The sequence below is a fragment of the Chlamydotis macqueenii genome, chromosome Z (assembly GCF_036417535.1).
Source record: "Chlamydotis macqueenii isolate bChlMac1 chromosome Z, bChlMac1.mat, whole genome shotgun sequence".
Taxonomy (NCBI): domain Eukaryota; kingdom Metazoa; phylum Chordata; class Aves; order Otidiformes; family Otididae; genus Chlamydotis; species Chlamydotis macqueenii.
In genome coordinates, this window is record NC_141593.1 from 59153790 (window position 1) to 59163142 (window position 9353).

Here is a 9353-nt window from a genome sequence, read left to right on the forward strand (position 1 = left end):
CACCAGGCACAAAGGGAACAAGAAATACTTGGCAGTGTGTTCCATAGCGGAAAGGAAGACTGAAGAAAATGGTGAAACTGTTCCTATAAGAATCTGAGGACTTCCACATCTCAGAAGTTATGCATTCCTACACTTAAATAGTAGCTAGTGTACCAACTGAGTCTTTTATTAATCAGTGAAAAAAAAACAGGCATGCATGAAATACCTGCTGTTTGGACTCTGTGACTTGAAAGGGCTGTTGCCTCTCACCAGGTATCTCTGCCTTGCTCTCACCGTAATGGGAAGTTCAATTGTCTCCCACAAAGGCTAAAGCTGGGTTTGTGAAGAACATATTTTCTACACGAAGAGGAACATCTCCATTACATTTCTGCATGGAATTCATTGCCTAGTGGTACATCACCTTCTGGTGTACTTTTCTAGTGGACTTTTACAATAAATATGCTAAGAATAGGCTCAAGTCTTATCATTATTCATCTATAAAACAGCTGGAGCATACATAAGCTGTAACTCCCATTTTTGGGGTATTTGTGATCCTAAAAGAGTACATTTCTTTCAACGTGTTTACTTAGAAGAAATGACAGCAAACTCAAATTGCTCAAGACAAAAGCCCCACTGAAATTAAAGTGGAAGCACAGCAGTTAGATCATATTTACATTTCAAACCAAAAAAGAGTCTGCAAAGGACTATCAAAGCCTCATGCCGTGTAGGTGGAAATATTTTATGCATGCAGATGGTCTATGGTATTTGGCTTGCTATTACAGTGAAAACAGGTAGTTACATAATGATATCTTACATAAACATGTTTCTTTTTGATCATTTACAGTTGTTCGGCTTGTTTTCTTTCACTGTTATGCATCAGTTGAAAAGTTCATTTGAGCAACTGGTCATTTCAGTCAAAGAGTAAATTCTGCCCTACTAAATGAAGCATTTATTACTCAGGAAATATTTTCTGAAGCTGTTTAAAAATGAAAAAGCTATTATGTTGTATCTCAAAGGCAGCTTATTGCCGTTTCCTAACAGGTATGTTGTATAAAGCCTGGACTCCAAAACCACAGTATGAATAATTCTAAAAACCAGTAAGTTGTAAGCTCTAGTTAGGCACTTATACAAACCCCTTCCTGTAGCAGCTACCTATATCACTGCTTGATATAGAGTATGTTATGTGGGTATCTCCATAACAGACTAACTGATGATGATAAGTATCTTATGATGAGATGTTAGCCATTAACATGTTGGCGTAATAAAAACTTGGGGATGATAATGGCATCTGCTTCCCTGCAGTTCTGAGCAGTCTTGGGAATATTTTTTAATTTGAAGCTATATTTGTATTTCCTTCTTGTTGAATAATGATAGACTCCACAGTGAAAGAATACTGTATGTCTGGTCTTGTCATTCTTTGATGCAAAGGGCAAAAAACTTCATTTAAAAAAAAAAAGAAAAAGAAAAAGTGTGTGTTGTAACTTTGCAAATGACAAAATGCAGCTCCTCATCTTATAAGTTAGTTCTGTGACTTTAGTGGTTCTGGTGCTGGTAGGCATGAACTCTTTCTGCTTCAGGAGTTCTTTGCCTTTGCTACAGTACTTAGTAAAGAGCTAGAAACTCTTATCCATCTAGGGTTTCTGTAATTGGTGGTGGGGAGACAGAAAGGAAGAAATAATATGGTCTAGCCATCAATGGGAAATGTTCTGAGAACAACAGAACATAATCACATTCTGCTTCTTAACAAAAACATTGAATCAATATTTTTGAGCTGCCTAGCTCTAGTATGGAAGAAGAACTACATCTCTTTGGTGAGAGAGGCAGGGTGCTGAGGGGACAGGATAGTGAAGTAGTCTGGTCCCTATCGGGGCTGAACTACGACAAGTTATAATATCCCTGTCTAAGGAAAGGGACAACAGCAAAAGAAAAGTTGAGTCATGAATTCCTGTAGCTGTGATATTTGCCTTTTAGAGATTATTTCAAATGAACACAAGTGTTCCTTGTTATTCCAGGTCTCTAGAAAGTTAATGGAGCTGCAGCATGTGATACAGAGAGACCCTTAAAGCAATCAAGAGAAGAATCTCCCATATGTGAAGGAAATCTTCATGTAAAATTTGCTGTAGGAGGCAGAGTGATTGAGAAGACTGGAAGCTTTTCTGTTTATACATCCCATGCAGCATATGCTCTGTAGCACCTGATGTGAGAGAGCAACTGTGAGACAGCACAATATTTCAGCCCACCATTGTTTTTACTCTGGAGGGGTGCGTTTCCATTTCATTTGTTCTCCCACCTCCAGAGAGAAGGGTATGAACTGTAACATCTTCTTGAGGTGGTATTTGTGCTCATTACATCACAGTATTTTAAAAATCGAATATAGCAGAGTTTCCCAGTTCGAAACAGATCTTTCTCACATTAATAATAATTGTCAGGGATTGTTATTATTGTTTATAAGTATGCCATTTCTGCATCGTCATCTGGCTTCCTGTTTGTGGCAGTCTTGGTCTCTTTGCACTACACAGCTAAAGTTTTATCTTTCTTATTATCCCACTGAACATCTGTTTTTCTTCAGACATCCAAATTTGCCTATGATTGTCTGTGTTTTTGTTTACTGTACATGCATCGTTATGCGGGACATACCTTTCCATTCTTTTAATATAAGTGCAAGAGAGCCATGAGTACACCCATTCATTTAATGCTGTTGTGTAATGTTTTATAATACTATGGAGCTAAGTGGTTGCTGGAGCAATTGATAGAAAATAAGATTTGTGTGACCCACTATCATCATTTTTTCCCCATTAATTCACTATAATAATAATAATTCTCACTAATTTGGATTATCTTTAATTTATTTTCTGTTATTTCAGTGTACTGGGTTACTCTATACACATATGTAGTTCCTTTAGCCACATTTTTTAGTTTTTCCATTGCAGGCAATGCTTAAAATATGTCATTAAAAAGCTCTGAAAATCCTAATCCTGTGAAGACTTTGAAGACACATTCACTCAGGCATGAATGACAAAATGTAATAGTTCAATTTAGTTTTGTATAATAACATTCTTACAAAATTTCATAAAATGCTTCTGAAAGACGAGTAATAGCAAGATAAAACCTTGCAGAACTGACAACAGTGTCTCTGGTGCATGGGGTTGTGTGCAGAAAGTGACAACAAAGTGGTGTGATAGATTAAAAAGGAATGGAAGTTAAAATATAAAGGAGAGAGGTATGTGTTTTGTAATTGAATCAATAGGGTAATATTAGTATCAGAAGTGTCATGGTTTTGTTAAACCACGACAAGGAGTAACAAAACTAGAGAAGGTGAGTATGGTCCATTTTACTTGGATACGTACAGAGAGGTGAGGGAAAGATTAAATAAGGGAAAGTGGCAAGGGGCAAAACTGCCAATACATGACAAATCATAAAGGAAAGAGTCCTTCTACATAGTCATGGGAGAACCAGGAGAGACCAAGACAAGGGAAGTAGAAGTAGATGGCTCGCAATTGACAGGGCCAGGATGGAGGAAATTGAAGGGGACATTTTCTAAATAAGAAAGGGAAAATTGCCTTTGTTGTGGTAGAGACTGGAAGTCCCTTGTGATACACCACTATTAGAAGAAAAATAATCTTCAGTATTATGAATGCTTTAAATTTAAGGATTAGTATCTTGGGCAGATTAAGACTGAAATTATTGAAATGCCAAGGTAACCCTGTGATGACAAAGCAGTCATTCTCAAAGCAACTGTGTTCAAGCAGTCAGGACAGAGGAAGAAGAAATGGGGAGCAGAAGAGGGATGCAATCACAGCTGTCATCTGCACAAAGAAGTCTTGAGAAATTCTTGTGGATTAGGAAAATAGAGGTAGTATTGCTATTTTTCGTCTAGATTCCCAGTACTTCTAGTTTTCCTATATTCTTTCTTTGCTGACTGGTGCAGTCTGCACCGTACTGGCTGATAATACCGGAGGAGATCTGGCTGAAAGCTGTCAGGAAGGGAATGCTAACATTCCTCTTACTCCTCCTTCTTCACTCCACAAAGGCTCCAGGTCAGCTCACTTGTCCTTCCAGTAACTTATGTCATCCTCTTCTTCTCTAAGAAAAGGCAGTAAGAGGTGAACATAAAGTTCCCTCTCCAGCTGCACGCAGTTTTTAGCCACCAGTGTAGTGGCTCTGCTGACCAAAGGGTCAGTTTGCTTGGGCTGAGCGGGTTGTTGTAAGACATCACACTTAACACAAAGAGCAATGCTTGTCAGTGCTGGTCAGGTGTTAAGAGGCCCAGGCAGTGGTGAAACTGCATACATTTCACCACTGCTGTAATAACAGAAGGGGGCGGCGGGGGGAGGGGAAGAGCAGAAATGTGCAGCAGCATAGCAACGAGAGTTTTTAAGGCTTGTAGGGGTAAGTAATGAAAAAATAATCCTTAAAACTCAGGAGAAATTAGTATTATAAGAGAAGAAGGAACACCATCAGTGGTGAAGGTGGGAGCTATAGCTGTTAAAGAACAGGACTTTCAGAGTTGGGGGAGCTGACCTGGCCTCTGATCTGGAGATAAGAGTGGTGAAGGAGCTACAGTGAGGTCTGATGTCCTGACGATGGAGGTTCAGGAGGAACAGGAAGAAGAGGTGGAGATTAAAGATTTATACATAATTTTGTGTAGCACCCATTTCAAGGAAAGGTGATCACCATTTGTTTGTTTTATTTAGCTTTTGTATCTAGAGTATTGGTTCCAGTAGTTCACAGATCTTCTATGTCTTTGCTTTTTGGTATGTGGGTTTTCTTTTCAAAACAATGTGTTTGGATTTTCCCAACAGTGGTGAAGTAGGATTTTTGAATGTATATGCATATTTATGTGTTCACTTCTCTGAAGCTACTGTGGCTTCCTTTGCAAGATGCTTGAAATCCATACTGAAATCCAACCTGTCCATTTCAGAAGACTGACATTGTCAAATTGGAATTACGTGAATTCACAAAATAGACAAAACCAAGCATCCTGTATCCAAATAATCTCGAAGTAGAATGGAATGGATGATTACAGTTTAGATCTCGTTACTTCTTTAGTACTCATAACATACCCTTAAAATTTGTGTGCAGTATTTTGCACATATAACAGCATTCCAGAACTAGATTGTAATCTTTTTAATTACATGAATACTTTCATTGATTTATATGAGATACTTCATATAAGTAACCATTAAACAATGTACGTCTATTCCCCATGCTCACATTCTAGACTGTAGTTTTATGAGGTTATGGTAGTGCGAAGCACTTGATATTAAATCTTTACTGACAAATGAGGGGAAGGTTTATTTTATTGACCAAATTGTGATACGTGCAGATTAATAAAAATATGACTTACTGGGTTCCATGTCATGTGTGTAGAGGAGCAGGGAGAATTTATGCAATTCTGTAGGGGGGATGCTGTGTTCTGAACAAGTTTATGAGTCCTCATCAAGTGGAAAACCACATGAATTATGAGCTTGTCTTTAAAACAGTTATTTGCGGTAGTAAAGATGGCCAGCTTCCGCAGCTCTGTGAGTTTCATACCCTACGATTTGGAGAGTTGAAGAAACAGATAGGATTACAAAGCTGCCGTTGAATGGAGACCTGTGCAGGCTGGGGAAAAGATCATAAGCCCGGGAGCCATGTGCATTCTAGACTCAATCCCGTAAGACTTCAACCAGCAGCATGAAAGGGCTTTGTGTCCTTTCTTGCTTTTATCCTGGTTATACTCAACAACAGGTAAGATGTTTGACTCTCTTGGCTCCTTTTTATTTTGGTCTCATCTACCTTACATAGTGCACAGGGAAGAGTGAAGACACAGGTAGGATGACAGTAAACTGTCAACTGCATCTGCATCTCAGTGTTGCAAAGAGTGTTACTCAACATATCAAGTATTTCTGAGCTCTAGGAGTCAAACGTTAAGTGGACATTTTTTGAGCAGATACGTGTCTTTGAGTCTAGAGCTGACATATGTAAGTTTGTGATCCTAAAGTGGAGGCCTCCGTTACCAGTGAATAGCAATGGTACACAGACAGCGTCTCTGCAGAGCTCTGCAAGATCCTTCTGTCACTTGAGTGTTGGCAGTTCGGGAGAGGTAGCAGCCTTATGGCTTTTAAGTGTTCACTGAGCAGGCACACACACCTCTCAAAACCATTGCATACTGTATTTTCAGGCACAGTTAACCTTCTCCTTTTATGCTGTGTGAAGGGAGGCCTAAGGACACCCGGAGCTCAATGTGTTTTTCAGGGAATACAACTGGCAAAACAGTACAGCCACGAGCGCCTGCAGCACCTGAGCACCAGAGCTGTGGAATATGCATGGACAGGCTATCCACAGCCACCAGAGTTTTGTCTTAAGAGCAAGGATTGTGATAAAACATCTTAAAACAGTCGCAATATTCATGCAGCCAGGAGCTAGGAAGGTCGAAGAGGTGACTGTGGTAAGCCTATGGTAAGCCTCAGCTGCACTGTTAAGGAGCTTTTTATCAGTTCGGTGCCAGCAGCAACTGCAGTGGGGCTGCTTGAAAGAGCACATACTCTCTGCTTGCTGTATGCTGTGCTAGCAAAGTTTCCGTTCTGACAAATAGATTACATTGAAAACAGCATCATTATTAACAAAAAAAAATCTTCCTCTATGCAGTCTTCAGAACTGGATAAAACATGATTAGGTACAAATAAAAAAGATGCTTTCTAGCATATTGAGGATACTGAAGAGCAGTCTGGCAGCATAATAGCAGGCACAGTAAGAAACCTATTAATAAATTCTGATCAATTTTGTCCTCTTGAGTTAAATGCGATTCTTGCTCCAATGGAGCCTTTCCTGGAAAGAAGGAAGTTAATACAACACACTATGCCAGAAAAAAAAAGTTACACTGAAATGAACAGAAAATGATTTAACAGTAATCTAGTTCCTTAATGATTTTTATTTAAAAATTGGAATAATCAATTTAAGGAAAATCTCTCTCCATTTTCTTTTATTATAGTTAATGGCTAAGTTAGATCTTTTATTTAGTCACTCTAAATAATATGTCTAAAGACCACTACATGAATACAATTACACAAAAAGAGCTGATTAATTTTTCACTTCTTCCTACTTTCATAATCTTTGTCAAGTGAATGGAATAATTTGTGCCATTTATGTTTCTTATTACAGTATTTGTCATTAGAATGAGGTGTCAGGAAGCATTTAGACTGTCTCACACTTTATGAATTGAAATACTGTGCCATACTGTTGTGACCTTTTTAATATTCTGCATTTTCCTCTTTTCCTTGGCTTTACTATTTCTCTATGTGTATCTTCTCCATGCTATGATGGGAAATGTGAACTTACATACAAAGTATGAAGAAGCAAAGAGAAAACAGCATGTCTCATGAAAATAATTCAAAGGTGAGTATTCATGCAGTGTGGTATTGCAAGCTGTAGACCTTGCATCAAAATAAGGTTACAGATCTGTCAACAGCACTGATCTAATAATACTGTGCCGTGCAGTGCTGTGAGAACATGCTGCAATTAGGGCGTGGGACTCATTGCCGTAAGATGTGAAGGATACACAGAAGTTTTGGACTTTTCTACATTAATCAAATCTACAGCACAGTTATAAAGGTGTTGCTAACAAACTTTGGAAGGGTTAAAAAATGCTTTTTTTTTTTGGTTTTTTTTGAGGTTTTCTTTATTCCCCATGCTACATGCATTTGCATAGAGGCCTCTAGGTTGGAATTCCTTTGTGCTGCTCTTCAGGTGCTCTCCTGCTGACCCATGTTCCTTCTCCAGGCTCTGAGCATCTGTTGCTGGCACTGGCATCAAACTGGTAGAAGTGGGATGGATTGAGGTTCCCCTCCCCTGGCAACTTTAGTTTAAAGCCTTCTTTACTAGCTTGGCAAGCCTATAGCCAAAGATGCTTTTCCCCTTCTCTGATAGATGGACCCCATCAGCCTCCAGTAGACCAAGTTTCTCAAAGCAAGTCCCATGGTCTAAGTAGCTGAACCTTTGGCTGTGGCACCAGTCCTGTAACCATTTGTTGATTCATCAGATACAACTGGCCGTTTCAAACCCCTTCCCTTTGACTGGGAGGATGGATGAAAAAGCTACCTGAGCTCCAGAGTTCCTTGCCATTGCTCCCAGGGCTCTGTAATCCTTCTTGATAGTCTTCAGACTCCTCCTGGCTCTGTCACTGGTAATGTGAAACAGCAGCAGCAGATAATAGTGGACTGTACGAGGCTTGGTGGTCTCTTGGTGACATCCCTGATATGACCCCCCAGGAAGCAGCACGCCTCTCAAGCGGTGCCTCTATACCTCTCAGAAGAGAGTCACCCACTGCCATCACCCGTTGCCTTTTCTTGGTTGCATTGGCTGTTACATGAGCAGGCCAGGCTGCCTTACTCAGCTCCAGCGTCAATCCTGATGTGCCAGTTCTTTCCTTCTCAGTCTGCAGAGCGGTTAAGTGGTTCTGCAAGGGCACCTCACATTTTGGGGGAAGTCTCTTCCTTCTGCTGGTACTTGCTGTTGCAAGCTTCCATTCTTCTGCCTCACTGGCCCCCACTCCCTTCTGCATGTGTCAGTGGGGGAATTTTTGGCTGTTTAGCCATGGGCTGTCATTCCGGTGCAGATTGTGCATGGAACCAGCTATCCAGCTCCTTATCAGCCTCTCTGATGCTACACAGCCTCCTCACCATCTCCTGCAGCTCAGCCACCCACCACAGGAGCTCCTCCACCTGGGCACACCTTCTGCAGGCAGGCCTGCTGCCTGCCCCTGCCCCAGCAGAAAGGTCCAGGCACTTCCTGGAGTCTGAGGTCTGCACTGCACTTCAGCTTCTTTGTCTATGTGGAGGTGCCTGGGTATATGGTACAGACCCCCCCAGCCGGAGCTGCAGCCTTTGCTTTCCAAGGAGTGCCCACCTCGCAGAACGTCTTGAGGGTTGGGTAGGACGAGTGCCCTTGACCTGTGCAGATGGTCACAGAATGGTGCCCGGTTGCGGGGTTACATGTACTTCAAGCCTTCCACTCAGCCAGTGGAACGCCCGTCCTTTGAAGAGATGCCCTCCACGAGAACTGCCACCCAAACTGCCGCGCCATGCCCTACCTGACGTGCCATGCCCGGTTTGCCCATCCTGGTCGCAGTGTTCCTGGTTCTTGCCTTCATGTGTGAAGGTTTTCCTGTATACCTGGGTGAGGCTTGGCTGCTGTTGCTCCTGGCCCTGCCCTGGTCTCGTCAGCCGCTGTCGTCACTGATTTTAAAAGCAGTGTAAATTAATTATATAATTGCTAACAAGATTTATTTAAATTATATATAATTTAAAATGTAACCTGAAACAGACAATGTGACCTCTGACTGCTTGTCTCACTCTTCCTTTCCTCCAAGTTGGCTGCTGATGATGGAAAAATGG